This window comes from Gigantopelta aegis, chromosome 15 (assembly GCF_016097555.1).
Source record: "Gigantopelta aegis isolate Gae_Host chromosome 15, Gae_host_genome, whole genome shotgun sequence".
NCBI lineage: Eukaryota > Metazoa > Mollusca > Gastropoda > Neomphalida > Peltospiridae > Gigantopelta > Gigantopelta aegis.
Genome location: NC_054713.1, coordinates 14,654,439 through 14,671,123, shown reverse-complemented (window position 1 = coordinate 14,671,123; position 16,685 = coordinate 14,654,439). Strand labels below are relative to the sequence as shown.

Sequence of the window (16,685 nt, the reverse complement as noted above, 5' to 3'; positions counted from 1 at the left end):
CCGCTACATATTTTTTCCATTAGCAGCAAGGGATCTTTTATATGGACTGTCACAGACAAGCCAGTCGTCGGGCACTGGTTGGTGCGGGGGATCCAATTAGTCCGCCGAGGAGGTTCGATCCTACAACCAAAGTATCTCAGGCTAACGCTCTTCTAACTGAGCTAGGCCTAAATCCCGCCTTTGCATTTTCATTGGCGTAGTTTGTTTTTATACACTAGGCCTATCACAATGTAGGGACGGAACGTAGCCCAGTGGTGAAGCGCTCGCTTGACGCGCTGTCGGTCTAGGATCGATCCTCATCGGTGGACCCATTGGGCTATTTCTCGACTGGTATATTAAAGACCGTGGTATGTGTTATTCTGTCTGTGGGATGGTGCATATAAAATATCCCTTGCTGTTAATCATGGGAAAATGTAGCGGGTTTTGTCAGTAAGACTATGTCAAAATTACCAAATGTTTGACATCCAGCAGCCGATTATTAATAAATCAATGTGCTCTAGTGGTGTCGTTAAATAAAACAAACTTTAACTTATCACAACGTGAATTAAAAAACAAAACGAAAAATCCCACCATTCTACGAGAGGATTGATAAAAGTGCTCAATATGGTAAAATCAAATCTTAAATGCTTCCCCATAATCAGTGACGGATCTAAGGGTGGGACAGCCCCCCCCCCCCCCACCCCACCCCGTAAAATTTTGCGAGCTATAATTCATTTTTTTTTTCAGTTTTGTTAACGTTGAAGAATCCGAGGAATCCCTTCGGGAACGTTTGAGGCTTTCGGGTACATGCCATTGTTCCACCCAAATGATTTTCTGGATCCGCCACTGATAATTTAAATTCGCAGAACAATTAATCACTTCACTCATCACTTTTTTCCTTAGCGAAATCTGCACCAACAATGCCAGTTTCAAAGATTACTTACGGAGCTTTTGTTACATCTGCATAATAATGCTGATAGTTCAGGGTGGGTGGGGGTGGGTGGGGGTGGGTGAGGTCACCCCCATCCAACTCTTTGAAAAATAACCCCTCCCTTTGATGTTCAAATTAATAAACTATATTGCCGTACACCCACCCGAGTCACTGTCATTCTTCTTAAGTCTTATCTAATTGTATGTCAGAGGTCAGTATTCAACCTTGAATGGTGGTGACTTTGACAAGGTCACGGAGAAATGCGGTTCCAGAGATTCTTCACAAACGCTGTTCGCCGGTTCCCTTCAGGTAAGCCATTTTACAATCATCTCACGGACTCACGTACGTACGATGGGCGAGACCGCGTATTTAAATGATAGCTGCCAATTCAAACGCTACAGGGGTGATGCAATGATCGGGCGCCAGTCGAGTTTTCGTTTGGCTGCTACGAACAGCTGATCTACATTTCGCTAGACATTTCCTTCAGCTTGTTCGGTGCATAACGATGTCTATGTAATATATTATACAGCGATATCGTCATTGCATAAACTGCAACACAGCTTCGGTGGTTACCGGAGTGAATGTTCGGTGTAATCTAGGCTAATTATTGGAGGACGACAAACCGCGAGAAACAGACCGGAAAAAAAAATGTAACGAAGCGGCAAGAGCTCGAGATTTCAGGGTCTGTTCAAAATGTGTTGGGATAGGTGGTTTAATTTGTTCAAAATAGGAAACTGGAATAGATTCAACAGCCCCGTCGGAAGGATATTCCAAGTTGTTCGGGGTTGATACAACACAGTTATATTTTTGTGTAGGCCCAGTACACATACATACACGTGTACACACACACACACACACACACACACACACACACACACACACACTCTCTCTCTCTCTCTCTCTCTCTCTCTCTCTCTCTCTCTCTCTCTCTCTCTCTCTCTCTCTCTCTCTCTCTCTCACACACACACACACACACCATAAGCTTGTGTATGTTTTATTATCTTATATCCAGGGAGCCCAGTGGGAAAACGCTCGCCTGATATTGCGGTCGGTCTAGGATCGATCCCCGTCAGTGGACCTATTAGGCTATTTCTCATTCCAGCCAGAGCGGGATTTGGCTCAGTTGGTTGAGTGCTCGCTTTAGGTGCTTGCGTCGCAGGATCGAACCACCTCGGTGGATTCATTGCTGATTGGGTTTTTGTCTCTTTCCAACCAGTGCACCACAACTGGACAAAGGCCGTGGTATGTGCTTTCCTGTCTGTGGGAAAGTGCATATAAAAGATCCCTCGCTGCATTAGAAAACATGACTACAAGTAAGAATCCAATAGCCGATGATTAATTAATCAATGTGCTCCAGTGTTGTCGTTCTCTGTAGGATGTTGCATATAAAAGATATCTTGCTACCAATGGACAACTATCGCGGGTTTCCTCTCTAAAACTATAAGTCAAAATTACCAAATGTTTGACATCCAATAGCTGATGATTAGTAAATCAATGTGCTCTAGTCGTGTCGTTAAACAAAACAAACAAACACATTAAAAGTGTAAAATTATTGCATTACATAATTGTTGTTGAACCTACCTTTACTACCAAACAAAACGAAAATAAATAAACTACAAAACCGAATTATATATGTGTAAAATTATGTCATTATGAAGGAAAAGCAAGGCTGGCGTTATAAAATGTTACATGCGAGGTGAGGGTATAAAAATTGCAATATTGTGCGTTACATAATTGTTGCATGGCCCCTAAGGAAAACCCGGGGGGGGGGGGGGGGGTGTTATTAAAAATTGCCATACCCTGCGTATTTACTGTATTAAATTTTATAAAATGATACATACATACATACATACATACATACATACATACAACAACATACATACATTTTAAACATTTTTTAATTTTATTATTATTTGTTTTTGTTGTTGCAATGCCTTAAAATATTCATCTGAAATCCCCCTGGACACGCGTCTAGTAAAGCAAGCATGTAATAAAATATATTCTAGATTTTCAAAACAAAAACAAATTTACGGGGCGGGCATTATCAAGGATTTATTTTATTAGGACATAATCTGTGTGACCATGCCTTTAAATACCAGCGGTAACCGATTTATTAATGGCATAATCTCACGGTCATTGACCTAAATTGTAATAGCGGAGTCGCGCGCATTACGTCAAAGAGTGAGACAGTTAAAGCGTGTTTTGTTTAACGACACCACTGGAGCACATTGATAAATTCAGCATCGACTATTGGGTCAAACCATTGTTCATCCTAACGCATTGTCTTCAGACGAAACCTGCTTCAGTTTCTATTAGCAGCATGGGAACTTTTATATGCAGTTTACTTTTAAAAAAGCAGAACAGTACATACCACGGGATTTGATATACTTGGGAGAGGAGGGCGGGACGTATCCCAGTGGTAAAGCATTCGCTTGATGCGCGGTCGGTCTAGGATCGATCCCTGTCGGTTGACCCATTGGGCTATTTCTTGTTCCAGCCAGTTCTCCACAACTGGTGTAACAAAGGCCGTGGTATGTACTATCCTGTCTGTGGGACGGTGCATATAAAAGATCCCTTGCTGCTAATCGAAAAGAGTAGCCCATGAAGTGGCGACAGCGGGTTTCCTCTCTCAATATATGTGTGGTCCTTAACCATATACCCGACACCATATAACCGTAAATAAAATGTGTTGAGTGCGTCGTTAAATTAAACATTTCCTTCCTTCTTGATATACTAGATGGAACGAGAAACACCGCCGATTTCTTAAAGGCATAATCGCACAGTCAGTGACGTAACGGTCCGCCGAGGAGGTTTGATCCGACGAGCCACATAGCTCAGCCTCAGACCAGGAAGTGGTCTACTGACTGAGCTAAATCTCGTCCCCCCCCCCCCCCCCCCCGAAATAAATAAATAGTGTGTTACTCGCCACCAAACACCCGCTACCTTAATATCGTTCTAACAGCCCCTGCGCGTGCTGTGACCTCACCGTGGTGCAGGGGTGTAACATTCTCTTTGAGAATGGCTAATACAGCACAAAGAAATTTTGAGTAAAAGTCAGTATCTATCTGTGATATTTGTGTTTTTGGACAGTTCTTTACACTGTGTTTTTGTTTAAATCTTTAAGTTTTATATTGATGTTGATCATCACTTTATTTGTTTGCATTACCATACTTTGACACCCAATAGCCGATGTATTTTTCGTGCTGGGGTGTCGTTAAACATTCATTCATTCATTCATTCGTTCTAACAGCTTAACCACCTGTGTAAACATACACTATAAAAGTTGCAATAAAATTGTATTGTAGTGTTAGCTAAAAAGTACCGAAGCAATTTTTCCTGTTTATGTCTATGTAGTCAAAATTCTGTTAAATGCCCCAAAAAATCGATAACAATTAGGATATGGCTGCTGTGTAGTTGGTTGAATAAACTACTCTTTGGGACACAGTTTACCGTTTGTTTTGTTTAACGACCCCACTAGAGCACTGGTTAATCATAGGTTATTGGGTTGTCAAACATTTGGAGATTTTTGACACGTAATGTTAGAGAAAACCGACTACATTTTCCTATTATACGAGTATTAACAGCAAGGGATAATTTTTATGCACTTTCCAATAGGCCATTCTGCCAATTCTGTCACTGGCGATGTCAGACAAAGTTTGTTTTGTTTAACGACACCACTAGATCGCATTGGTTTATTAACCAACGGCTATTGTATGTCAAACATTTGGTAATTTAGAGATATCGTATTAGAAAGGAAACCCACTACATTTGTTTTCATAAACAGCAAGGCATTTGTTATATGCACCATCCCACAGGCGGGATAGCACATACTACGGCCTTTGATATACCAGTCGTGATGCAATGGCTGAAAGGAGAAATAACCCAATGGGCCCACCGACGGAGATTGATCCTAGACCGACCGCGCATCAGGCGAGCGCTTTACCACTGGGCAACGTCCCGCCCTGCCTAAGTGGATATGGACACGCACGTGTATATTCAATCTAATTAAAATGAGCTCCACTGGTTAATTACTATTACCTGTGGATATAACAGCACCCCGTTGGAGCTCATGTCCAGTTGACCTTTCATTCGACCAATCAAAACCTTACTTCCAAAAGCATGCCAGTGATTTGAAAAGAATTTGAAAACATTCGGGATTATGTCGAGGGTATACAAAATGATTCGAAGTACATGTATGCCGGAAGCTAATTTCAATATAACATTTTATATAAAATTCGTTTCAAGACGAAAAAAAACAACCCCGTTATGGTATAGCCATAAAATCTAGTATACAATCCAGAGTTTATTACTGCACTTTCCCCCTGTTTTTTAATGTTGAAATAGACCAACAAGTTCGCCTATTGCATAAATAGTCTCGCCAGATATTTTTAGAATTTGTATGCTCCTGAATAACGTTATAAAAGGCGAAGTGTAATTGGTCGATATTTAAATTGTTATTTATAGATGAAATGTCACCTGGACATGGGAGTCCACGCAATGCTGTTAGATCTACTGGTAGACCAGTAGAGCTAATTTTAATCAGATTGATGTATATTGTTTAGAGTTGTTGGCCTATTTAGAAAGTCAAGCGCCATGTGGGCTGTCTGACCAGGTAGTATGAAGTGTAACAGATGGTTTTAGTGGTATATTATACACAGGTGCTGCCATTAAGGTCAATATCTCATTCCAATAATAGTCTCGACAAATCAATGAAATCTTTTTAGTATATCTCGGTTTTAGTATCGCGATTTGACACACTATTGTCGTGCTCCTGTGAGTGATGTACTAGCCTGACCGTTGGTCGAATCATTATCACATGGTGTTTCAGGGGCGTTGCATGGTTAGGATCTTGGTGGAGGAAGGGGTCAAATATGAACCTAGCGGACCATTTTGTCTGCATTTTGCCTGGACACCTATATAAATCGCCTAATATTGTACTGCAATAATAATACAAATAAAAAATAAAATAAAAAAAATATAATAATAATAAAAAAATGTTTTACCTGTACTTTGACAGCGATTTTCGCTACGTGATTGGGACGGGTTTTACCAATCGTGCGAAATGCTGTAAATAATGAATAAAACAATGGGGGTTTTCTTATTCTATCTTGGTGTGTGTGTGTGGTCATTCTTTTCGTTGTTTTTGGTTTTCTTTTTCGTAAATGCGATGTGAATAATATCGCATCTTTCTCTCATAATTAAAACATTAATTTTGAGATAAAAACCTTTAGCGTTTTCAGCAGGCATAAAACTGAAAATCAATGATCTTTGAGGCTGATGTAAGAACCCCACCCACTATAGACATTTCTGGCTCAGCTATTGTGTTCAAAGGATTTATTCTGAGGCACCGGAAGCAGATACATCGGTGACATCTCCGGAAACGGAAGTAGACAATTGATGGAGTCACGTCCATCTCATTTGTAGCATTCTGCGTATTCAGTAGTGATGTGCGGTATCACATGTATTGGTATTCCAATATATTATGATTCAAAGGGTAAATAATCGATATTACAATACACCCTACCTGTACCGATATACACTCGGTAATTTCCGTATCCCTTGTTCGTTGCCAGTCGGAAACTCCGATCTCTTAGCTTCGACTGACTTTCTTAACTGGGTTCAAAGATATGATAAAAAGAAGAGCCTGACATTAAATAAGCTTTTAGAACATCGAAGTGATCCACATATTTTATGTTTTAAATATTATTTAAATAGACTTAAACTTAACTTATATTTTATATTTTCTTTGGGTTTTTTGTTTACACGTCTTCCTTTAATTTCGTTTACGGTGCTCTAAAAATATATGCTAGTATTATATACGTATCACGAATTCACGATGCAGGAAACCCATATTACGATATATCGCGATTCAAAAATTATCATAATGCCCATAGTATTCAGAGTATACAGGGAAAAAGGTGTAGAATAGTTTACCACTCGAAGGAACGAATTATGCCCCCTACGCTGTGTATATGTGGGGGGGGGGGGGGGGGGGGGGACGGGACGTAGCCCAGTGGTAAAACGTTCGCTTGATGCGCGGTCGGTCTGGGATTGATACCCGTCGCTGGGCCCATTGGGCTATTTCTCGTCCCAGCCAGTGCAACACGACTGGTATATCAAAAACCCGTGGTATGTGCTATTCTGTCTATGGGATGGTGCATATAAAAGATCCCTTGCTACTAATGGAAAAAATGTAGCGGGTTTCCTTCACTGTCAAAATAACCGAACGCCGATGATTAATAAATCGTTGTGCCCTAGTGGTGTCGTTAAACAAAACAAAACTTTTTAAAAACTGTGTATATGCGCGCATGACCAATTCCATCGAAGGGGCGGGACGTAGCCCAGTGGTAAAGCGCTCGCTTGATGCACGGTCAGTTTGGGATCGATCCCCGTCGGTGGGCGCATTGGGCCATTTCTCGTCCCAGCCAATGCACCACGACTGGTATATCAAAGGCCGTGGTATGTGCTGTCATGTCTGGGATGGTGAATATAAAAGTTCCCTTGCTACTAATGGAAAACTGAAGCGGGTTTCCTTTCTAAGACTATATGTCAGAATTACCAATTATTTGACATCTAATAGCCAATGATTAATAAATCAATGTGCTCTAGTTGTGTCGTTAAACAAAACAAACTTTAACTCTCATTAACCACTTACCTCTAAACAGACAGCTCAGATAGCTGATAGCACGAAAATGAAATTTTAAAAAAGAATGTGAAAATGGCGACATCGATTTCGCCTGATCGACAGTGACAGGACAAACGTCCTGCTGTTCATGGCATGGGAGTTTGGATCCTGGTTGGAGGTTCTGGGTTTTCAATTAGTACCACTAGTGTATATGCACTAAACCAAATAACTTCCGGCTGGATCAAAGTTCGAGATGCACGGAACTTTTGATAGAGACATTAACACAAGTCCTGTGATTGGTTATAAATGTGAGTGTGTTGGTTGTAAAGAAAAAATTGTTTCATCTGGGCTAAAAATGTATGCAATTTTATTTCATCTAGTACACTGCGTCAAGTAGCCTTGTGCTTGGAACATGTATGGGGTACCTGCAAAAAAGGTACTCACATTTTGTGCGAAACTAGGGGTGTTGTAAAAACATCTGGTTATACCAAAAATGAGCCATGAACGGTACCATTTTTTTTAGTTAATACTTTGAGGTAGGGGTTGTAGTACTGATATTTATGGGTCATAGTTTGGTTGATATATTGCATATACATGTAGTGCTTTTAAACACAAACGTTAACGTGGTCCACTATGGGATTTTATTTGGTATAGTCTTACCTTAACACTCGTTCTATCAAGTGGTACTAACTAAACACCGAAAATTCCAACTAGGACCCGAACTCCCGTGGTTCAAAGTGATGTTGTGTTTGTTTGTTGTTTTTTTCATCACATCGCGAGGTCGCGTGAGGCCGGTATGTAATTTATAAATCAGACACGCACTTAGTGCCTAGCAATACAACAGTGCTTCTTATCAAAAGAAAGCAATTCAGGTGCATAACTGGGAGGGAGGATAATGGAGGTAGCAGGGCCGTGTCCTTCTTATGTAATATGTCATGTTTTTTTTTACCCCTCTCCTTTTTCCTTGTGATTCAAGTCATACGTCTTTGAAGGAAGGAAATGTTTTATTTAACGACGCACTCAACACTTTTATTTACGGTTATATGGCGTCAGACATATGGTTAAGGACCACACATATATTGAAAGAGGAAACCCGCTGTCGCCACTTCATGGGCTACTCTTTTTCGATTAGCAGCAATTTTTTTTTTATATGCACCATCCCACAGACAGGATAGTACATACCACAGCCTTTGTTACACCAGTTGTGGAGCACTGGCTGGAACGAGAAATAGCCCAATGGGTCCACCGACGGGGATCGATCCTAGACCGACCGCGCATCAACTTTACCAGTACGGTACGTCTCGACCCGACTATGTTTGGTGTTTAGCATATAACTATTTTGACACATGATCAAACTTAACCGACGAAACCGACCGCGCACCAAGCGAACGCTTTACTACTGGGCTACGTCCCATCTCTCCGAATATAGTTACAGGCTGTGAAAAGTTTGGTTAATATCTACAAACTTGTATCCCACAGACTGGATAGTACATACCACAGCCTTTGTTACACCAGTTGTGGAGCACTGGCTGGAACGAGAAATAGCCCAATGGGTCCACCGACGGGGATCGATCCTAGACCGACCGCGCATCAATCGAGAGCTTTACCAGTACGGTACGTCTCGACCCGACTATGTTTGGTGTCTAGCATATAACTATTTTGACACATGATCAAACTTAACCGACGAAACCGACCGCGCACCAAGCGAACGCTTTACTACTGGGCTACGTCCCATCTCTCCGAATATAGTTACAGGCTGTGAAAAGTTTGGTTAATATCTACAAAATTGTATCCCACAGACTGGATAGTACATACCACAGCCTTTGTTACACCAATTGTGGAGCACTGGCTGGAACGAGAAATAGCCCAATGGGGCCACCGATAGGAATCGATCCTCAAGCAAGCGCTTTACCACTGGGCTACGCCCCGCCCCCATACGTCTTTGAAGTATCTCAGATGCATGCTGTGGTATTGTAAATATCCGATCAGTGTGATTTTGAGATGATTGGCCTCGGTGGTGTCGTGGTTACGCCATCTGACATAAGGCTGGTAGGTACTGGGTTCGCAGCCCGGTACCGGATCCCCACCCAGAGCGAGCTTTAACGACACCATGGGTAGGTGTAAGACCACTACACTCTCCAGTGCCGTCTTATCGCATGGGACACTGAGCAGTTGCCCGGTGGCCTCGCGATTTTAGGGTCACCCGAAATTCAATTTGAAAAATAAAAATTATGGGGGTGTGGGGTGGGGTAGGGGCCCCAGTACATTGCTTTGTCCGGAGACCTCACATTTTCTTAAGACGGCCCTGACACTCTCTTCTCTCCCAGTGGCCACTAACAACTAACCCACTGTCCTGGACAGACAGCCCAGATAGCTGAGTTGTGTGTGTGTGTGTGTGTGTGTGTGTGTGTGTGTGTGTGTGTGTGTGTGTGTGTGTGTGTGTGTGTGTGTGCCCAGGACAGCGTGCTTGAACCTTAATTGAATATAAGCACGAAAATAAGTTGAAATGAAAAGAAAAAAAAAAAGGTTTGTGCTCACTCCCCTACTACGAACTGTGTCTTCTCCACTAGAAATTGTAGGACCCCTCCCCAGCCTCCTAAAAGGGCCAGGGTAAGGCGACCCATTATGCTGTTTGTACTTCTAAGTTGAGTTGCGTACACCTTTGAATTCCGCAGACGCCTGCAGATCTCCGTAACTGACCCACGAGGCTTGTGACACACATTTGGCCTATGACATAGATAGATAGATAGATAGATAGAAAGATAGCCAGCCAAGTATTTTAATCAGGATTTCCCTGCGTGATAGGAGTTTGTACTTGACAATGCTTGCGGACAGAAAGGTGAAAACCTGGTTGACGCTAGACGCGGTTAATTAATCAGCTGTTCCTGTGGAATTAATTAGTACGTACGAAACCCGGTGTACGCGGTTTTACGCGGTTCTTATGTACAAGATCGCACTGATGCGGGTTATAATCCCAAGTTATTCGTCACGTAGGAGTTTACCGTGTGTATGACTAATGCTGGATTCTTAGCAAGGTGAGAGGTATAATAGTTCATATGGCTATAATTTCCATGTAACATGGGGGGGGGGGGGGGGGGGCAATGACGTAAGACAGAATGCCAAGGAAATTTTTGGAGGTTTGGAGGGGGATGAAAATTAATGTATAATAAAATTATAACTCGTAAAATTTAGTGGGGGGCGGGGGGCGGGCCCCTGCCCCCAACCCCTAGATCCGCCTCTGCATACACCAGGACCGGGTTTAGGGGTGGTGGTGGATAGTTCTGGAGAGATACTGTACTCTACCAATATTTATCATATTGTCTCGAGCTCACATTTAATACCAGTAGTCCTTAGGCCTAATTTCTCGCTCCAGCCAGTGCACCACGACTGGTACACCAAAAACCGTGGTATGTGCTATTCTGTCTGTGGGGTGGTGCATATAAAAGATCCTTTGCTGCTAATCGAAAAGAGTAGCCCATGAAGTGGCGACAGCGGGTTTTCCTCTCAATATCTGCGGTCCTTAGCCATATGTCTGACGCCATATAACCGTAAATAAAATGTTTTGAGTGCATCGTTAAATAAAGCATTTCCTTCCTTCCTTAGGCCCCTGCGCGTGCTGTAACCTCACCGTGGTGCAGGGGTGTAACATTCTCTTTGAGAATGGCCAATACAGCACAAATTGAAGTTTAGAGTAAAATTCGGTGTCCGTAAAATTCTGTGATATTTGTATTTGTATTTTTGCACAGTTCTTTACACTGTTCTTGTTTAAACCTTGAATTTTTATATTGATGTTGATCATCACTTTATTTATTTGCATTACCATAGTTTGACACCCAATAGCCGATGTATTTTTCGTGCTGGGGTGTCGTTAAACATTCATTCATTCATTCATTCATTCATTCCTTAGGCCTAAGAGAGAGAGAGAGAGAGAGAGAGAGAGAGAGAGAGAGAGAGAGAGAGAGAGAGAGAGAGAGAGAGAGAGAGAGAGAGAGAGATTTAAAAACTAAAAATTAATAGGTGCCATCATTTTATAACAGAAGTGTAAACTTTTAAACGTTTGAAAAGTTTAAACAGTCAGTGTCTTTTGGAATTTAAAGTCGAGTGGCAGCCGTTATTTGTGTACAGCGTTCATGCCAGTCGTGGCGCTAAATATTTGTTACGTGCGTAGTTCTCTGCCTAAATAAACTTACTTTATATTTACCTTGCTCAGTGACATGCTTTAGCGAATCTCTTCATAGCCATCTTGGCAAACACGAACGTTTAGATAAAAAAAAAAGATAAAAAAAGAGTTGACATGACCGTTTGATGTGTGATTTAAGACATCTGATAGGATCGGAGAATTTGTGGAGTTAATATATAAATAATAAATTTTATTACGCCAACCGTTACTCATATAATAACACACTGGCCTCGGTGGCGTCGTGGTTGGGCCATCGGTCTACAGGCTGGAGGTACTGGGTTCGGATCCCAGTCGAGGCATGGGATTTTTAATCCAGATACGGACTCCAAACCCTGAGTGAGTGCTCCGCAAGGCTCAATGGGTAGGTGTAAACCACTTGCACCGACCAGTGATCCATAACTGGTTCAACAAAGGCCATGGTTTGTGCTATCCTGCCTGTGGGAAGCGCAAATAAAAGATCCCTTGCTGCCTGTCGTAAAAGAGTAGCCTAGACAGCGGGTTTCCTTTAAAAAAAAGTCAGAATGACCATATATTTGACGCCCAATAGCCGATGATAAGATAAAAAAAATCAATGTGCTCTAGTGTCATCGTTAAATAAAACAAACTTTACTTTACATATGATAACAGGAGAATATTTTTTTAATATATTATTGTTTTTTATTTCTTTGGTTTTTTCACCGAAAGATATACCACTCATTGGACGAATTTGAGAATTGGCTCCATCACTGGGGGTGGGGATGGGGGAGTTGCCCTCTCCCCCTCGACCCCTGTCTCGTACACTTATGCTAACCACTGCACTATCGACTACGTGAAAGCAAACGTGATGCCGTCATATTATTATTTTTTAATATTATTATTATTATTTTAATGATACCACTAGAGATCATTGATTTCATATTAATTGTGTCACATACTTTGGAGGCTTTCACCCCTCTTGAAGAGTATTCCATAAACAAGCAACATGGCAGACGGCAGAAAACTGCATGTATTTTTCCCTATGCAATCTCAGCAAAGACAATATCGGTGACATCGTTGCAGTCTCGTGTGTGGAATCTGTATATTTGTAGTGTTTTTTTTGCGATTTGTGTCTGGACAAACTTTGGAGGAAATCTAACGGCAATTAAAGGTAGGAGAGTAATTTGTTGTAGTTGTTAACAATTTGGTTCGGACAATAGGTAAACAACAACAGAAGCTATCAGTGACAGGTGATCGTGCGAAAAAATACTGTTACCCGGGTTTCGAGTAAGACGCGGAGGAATGTACTACCAGCTAAGCAAACATAGCTATCTGTACAGCGTGTCGGCAGTGGTGGCTCCACTTGGCGGGAGGGGGTAGTGTACCTGGCTCATTGGGATCCACATGTGCCCTAATAAAACCACACGCGTTATGCGAATTTGCGATTACTTGTTTAGTCCTATACCGAAAACAGCAGCTAAATGATTGTAAACAGAGCAAAACAGAACGCTCAGGCCGTTACACAACGTTATATTATGAGGAATATGATAATATATATATATATATATATATATATATATATATATATATATATATATATATATATACACACACTGTAGTGACAAGATAGGGTTTTCAGGAGACAATAGTATTCATACAAATGCAACAAAGTAATAAAGACGATGCAATGTAATGTCATATTATTGTAATTAATACTAAACGAAAGCAGCTTTTTTTTTTTTTTTTTAATCTTTTGGTTGATGTTTGTACTTTGTTTGGATTTGTTTTGTTTGTTTTGTTTGTTTGATTGTTTGTGTGTGTGTGTGTGTGTGTGTGTGTGTGTGTGTGTGTGTGTGTGTGTGTGTGTGTATGTGCGGGGAGGGGGTTGTTTTTTTTGGGGGGAAGGGAGGGGAGGGGGGCTAAATACTGGAATGAAGAATGTACAAAAAAAAGAGAAGGAAAGACAAAAACAGGAGCATCACTATGAGTTATTATAGTTAGTAAAACTATAATAGATCCACCCTCAGACTTTTGTTTAACTGATTTGAGACGAAACTAAAAAAACCAAATTCACTGAAAACAGCTGACCCATTAATAAGAGCATAGTAATTATATGATCTTCTGCATCTAGAAAGAAAGGGGGAAGGAGGACGTGGGGGGGGGGGGGGGGGGGGGGGGGGGGGGGTGGGGGGGGGGGGGGGGGGGGGGGGGGGGGGAGTCGGTTGAGTGCTCGCTAGAGGTGCTTGCGTCGCAGGATCGAACAACCTCGGATTCAGCTGATTGGGTTTTTTCTCTTTCCATCCAGTGCACCACAACTTGACAAAGGCAATGGTATGTGCTTTCCTGTCTGTGGGAAAGTGCATATAAAAGATCCTTTTCTGCATTAGAAAAAATGTAGCGGGTTTCCTCTAATGACTACGAGTGAGAATTACGAAATGTTTGACATCCAATAGCCGATGATTAATTAATCAATGTGCTCCAGTGGTGTCGTTAAACAAAACAAACTTTAAACTTTAACTTTGGATCAGGTGTACTTTACACATATGGCGCGAAGCCAGCTATCGAGAACGTTAGTGCGATATAACCTGTTTCCGTTGTTGTCGAAAGACCATGTGTTGACAGGGGAGCTGGTACTTTCAGAACAATACTGGAAGACCGTTAAGTAGGTTGCTTATTTTCGAGCGAGCCAATGTCAGCTTGTCAAATTCAAAACCAAGTTATGAACTTGACCAATTTGCGACATTTGGAATGGATTATATAAGACGGGTCACATGCTAGCGGGTTTCTACTGTCACGTAGTTCTAAGCGGAATATTGTAACGCAGCTCCGATTAAAAGGTAAGACCACATTTTCAGTACAATGCATAGAAAAAAGAACCCTTGCTGCTTTATCGGTAGGAATATCGTATGTGGCGACTGCGGGTTTTTTCTCCATTTGTCACCACCAATTCTAGAAATAGCCATAATATTAGACATCAATTGGCCGTAGAGGCGGGACGTAACCATGGGCGTATGGGGACTCTTTGATTTAGGGGGGCTGGAGCGGTTGATTTGCCCGAAATTTTACCCAGATAAAATTTGCCCGAATTTTCCCCACTGTTTTGCCCGAATTTGGGGGGGCTAATTGCCCCCCCCCCCCCCCCCCCCCGGGTCGTACGCCCATGGACGTAACCCAGTGGTAAAGCGCTCGCTTGATGCGCGGTCGGTCAGAGATTGATCCCTACCCAGTGCCGGATTTATAAGGGGACAAAGGGGGCAATTGCCTCGCCTTTATAAAAAATGTAATAATTATAAAATTAGTTAATTTTTTTATTTGTCATGTGATTTAATTTCTATGTTGAGGAGCCCCCAGGGCCGTAGCTAGCAGGGGGGCAAGGGAAATTCGGAAAGCACTATAGAAACTTAAAGAAAAGGAGTTTTAGACTATTAACTACTCAGTTGCCCCCCCCCCCCAAAAAAAAAAAACCTGAAGTGCCCCGAGCCCCTGCCCCGGGCCCCCCAACGTCTAAATCCCGCACTGTCCCTACCGGTGGGACCATTGAGCTATTTATCGTTCCAGCCAGTGCACCACAACTGGTATATCAAAGGCTGTGATATGTGCTATTCTGTTTTGTGGGGGGGGGGGGGGGGGGGGGGGAAATGTTTGTGGGATGGTGTATATAGATGATCCTATGCTTCTGAAGGAAAAATGTAGCGGGTTTCCTCTCTAAGACTGTGTCAAAATTACCAAATGTTTAACATCCAGTAGCAGATCGTTAATAAAATCAGTGTGCTCTAGTGGTATTGTTAAACAAAACAAACATCTTCAAATGGCCGTAGTTTTTTAAATGTGCTAATGCTGTTGAAGTCTTAGATCCTAGTTTTTAAACATTAAGCCCCAGTCACACTGTCCCCATGTATGGCTATGGTGACCTACGGAGATTGAAATAGGGGGAAACCGTGGGTAACCGTTCTGAGTCCGGCGGCAAACCGTGACGAACCGTAGATGGCTAGGGTTGTTTTAAGCTATTTAAAACTTCCGTGGCTCACCGTAGCTCGCCACCCCGATGAAAGAAAGAAAGAAAGAAATGTTTTATTTAACGACGACGCACTCAACACATTTTATTTACGGCTATATGGCGTCAGACATATGGTTAAGGACCACACAGATTTTGAGAGGAAACCCGCTGTCGCCACTACATGGGCTACTCTTTCCGATTAGCAGCAAGATATCTTTTATTTGCGCTTCCCACAGGCAGGATAGCACAAACCATGGCCTTTGTTGAACCAGTTATGGATCACTGGTCGGTGCAAGTGGTTTACACCTACCCATTGAGCCTTGCGGAGCACTCACTCAGGGTTTGGAGTCGGTATCTGGATTAAAAATCCCATGCTTCGACTGGGATCCGAACCCAGTACCTACCGATGGCCTAACCACGACATCACCGAGGCCGGTCCACCCCGATGAATGCATATCGTAGTGCAATTGTGGCCATCACTGGAACAGTGTGACTGGGGCTTTACGGCGTAGTGTTTACTGTTACGGCCGTTTTTGTAAACTGAAAACGGGCATTATCTACATTTTATTGTTTAGAATATCCATTTCTATACACCCGAAGTGTTTATGGTCATCTTGGTGTTCGTAATACAACGAAATGTAGTTTTCATAATTCTAAACAAATAATAATAATAAAACCGCACTGAGAAGTAACGGTTATGCAGACAAAGGTATTTCCCCGTTTCATCGTCACAGACTCTTGTTTCACTATGTTGTAAATGTATCCAGATGTGTTACACATTTGTAGATTAACCAAATTTGGTGTCAACTTTCACTTGTTCAAAGTACAGGGTCCGCGGCTTTAAAGAGACAACCCCACGTTTTAAAACACTACGACGTATTTTTTTCTAATAATATAGACTATTAAAGCCTTTTTTTTATAATTTAAATTAGCGGTACTTACATTTTATTATTTATAATATTAATTTTCATACACCTGAAGTGATTCTGGCTAGCCAGGCTTTTGCAACACCCTTAAA

At 41.9% G+C, this 16,685-nt stretch overlaps 1 protein-coding gene across 2 annotated transcripts in view; it reads left to right on the top strand.

Annotated features, from left to right (window-relative positions):
• The first annotated feature begins 1,164 nt into the window (after positions 1–1,164).
• Positions 1,165–16,685, top strand: part of LOC121390411 (solute carrier family 2, facilitated glucose transporter member 5-like) — a 59,232-nt gene continuing 43,711 nt past the window's right edge. The window contains exon 1 of one of the 2 annotated variants that reach the window (XM_041522215.1): positions 1,165–1,219. The gene's annotated coding sequence lies outside the window, so the exon portion shown is untranslated. Of the gene's footprint in view, positions 1,220–10,304; positions 10,571–16,685 lie in introns of those variants that run through there. The other variant, XM_041522216.1, reaches the window with a different exon arrangement.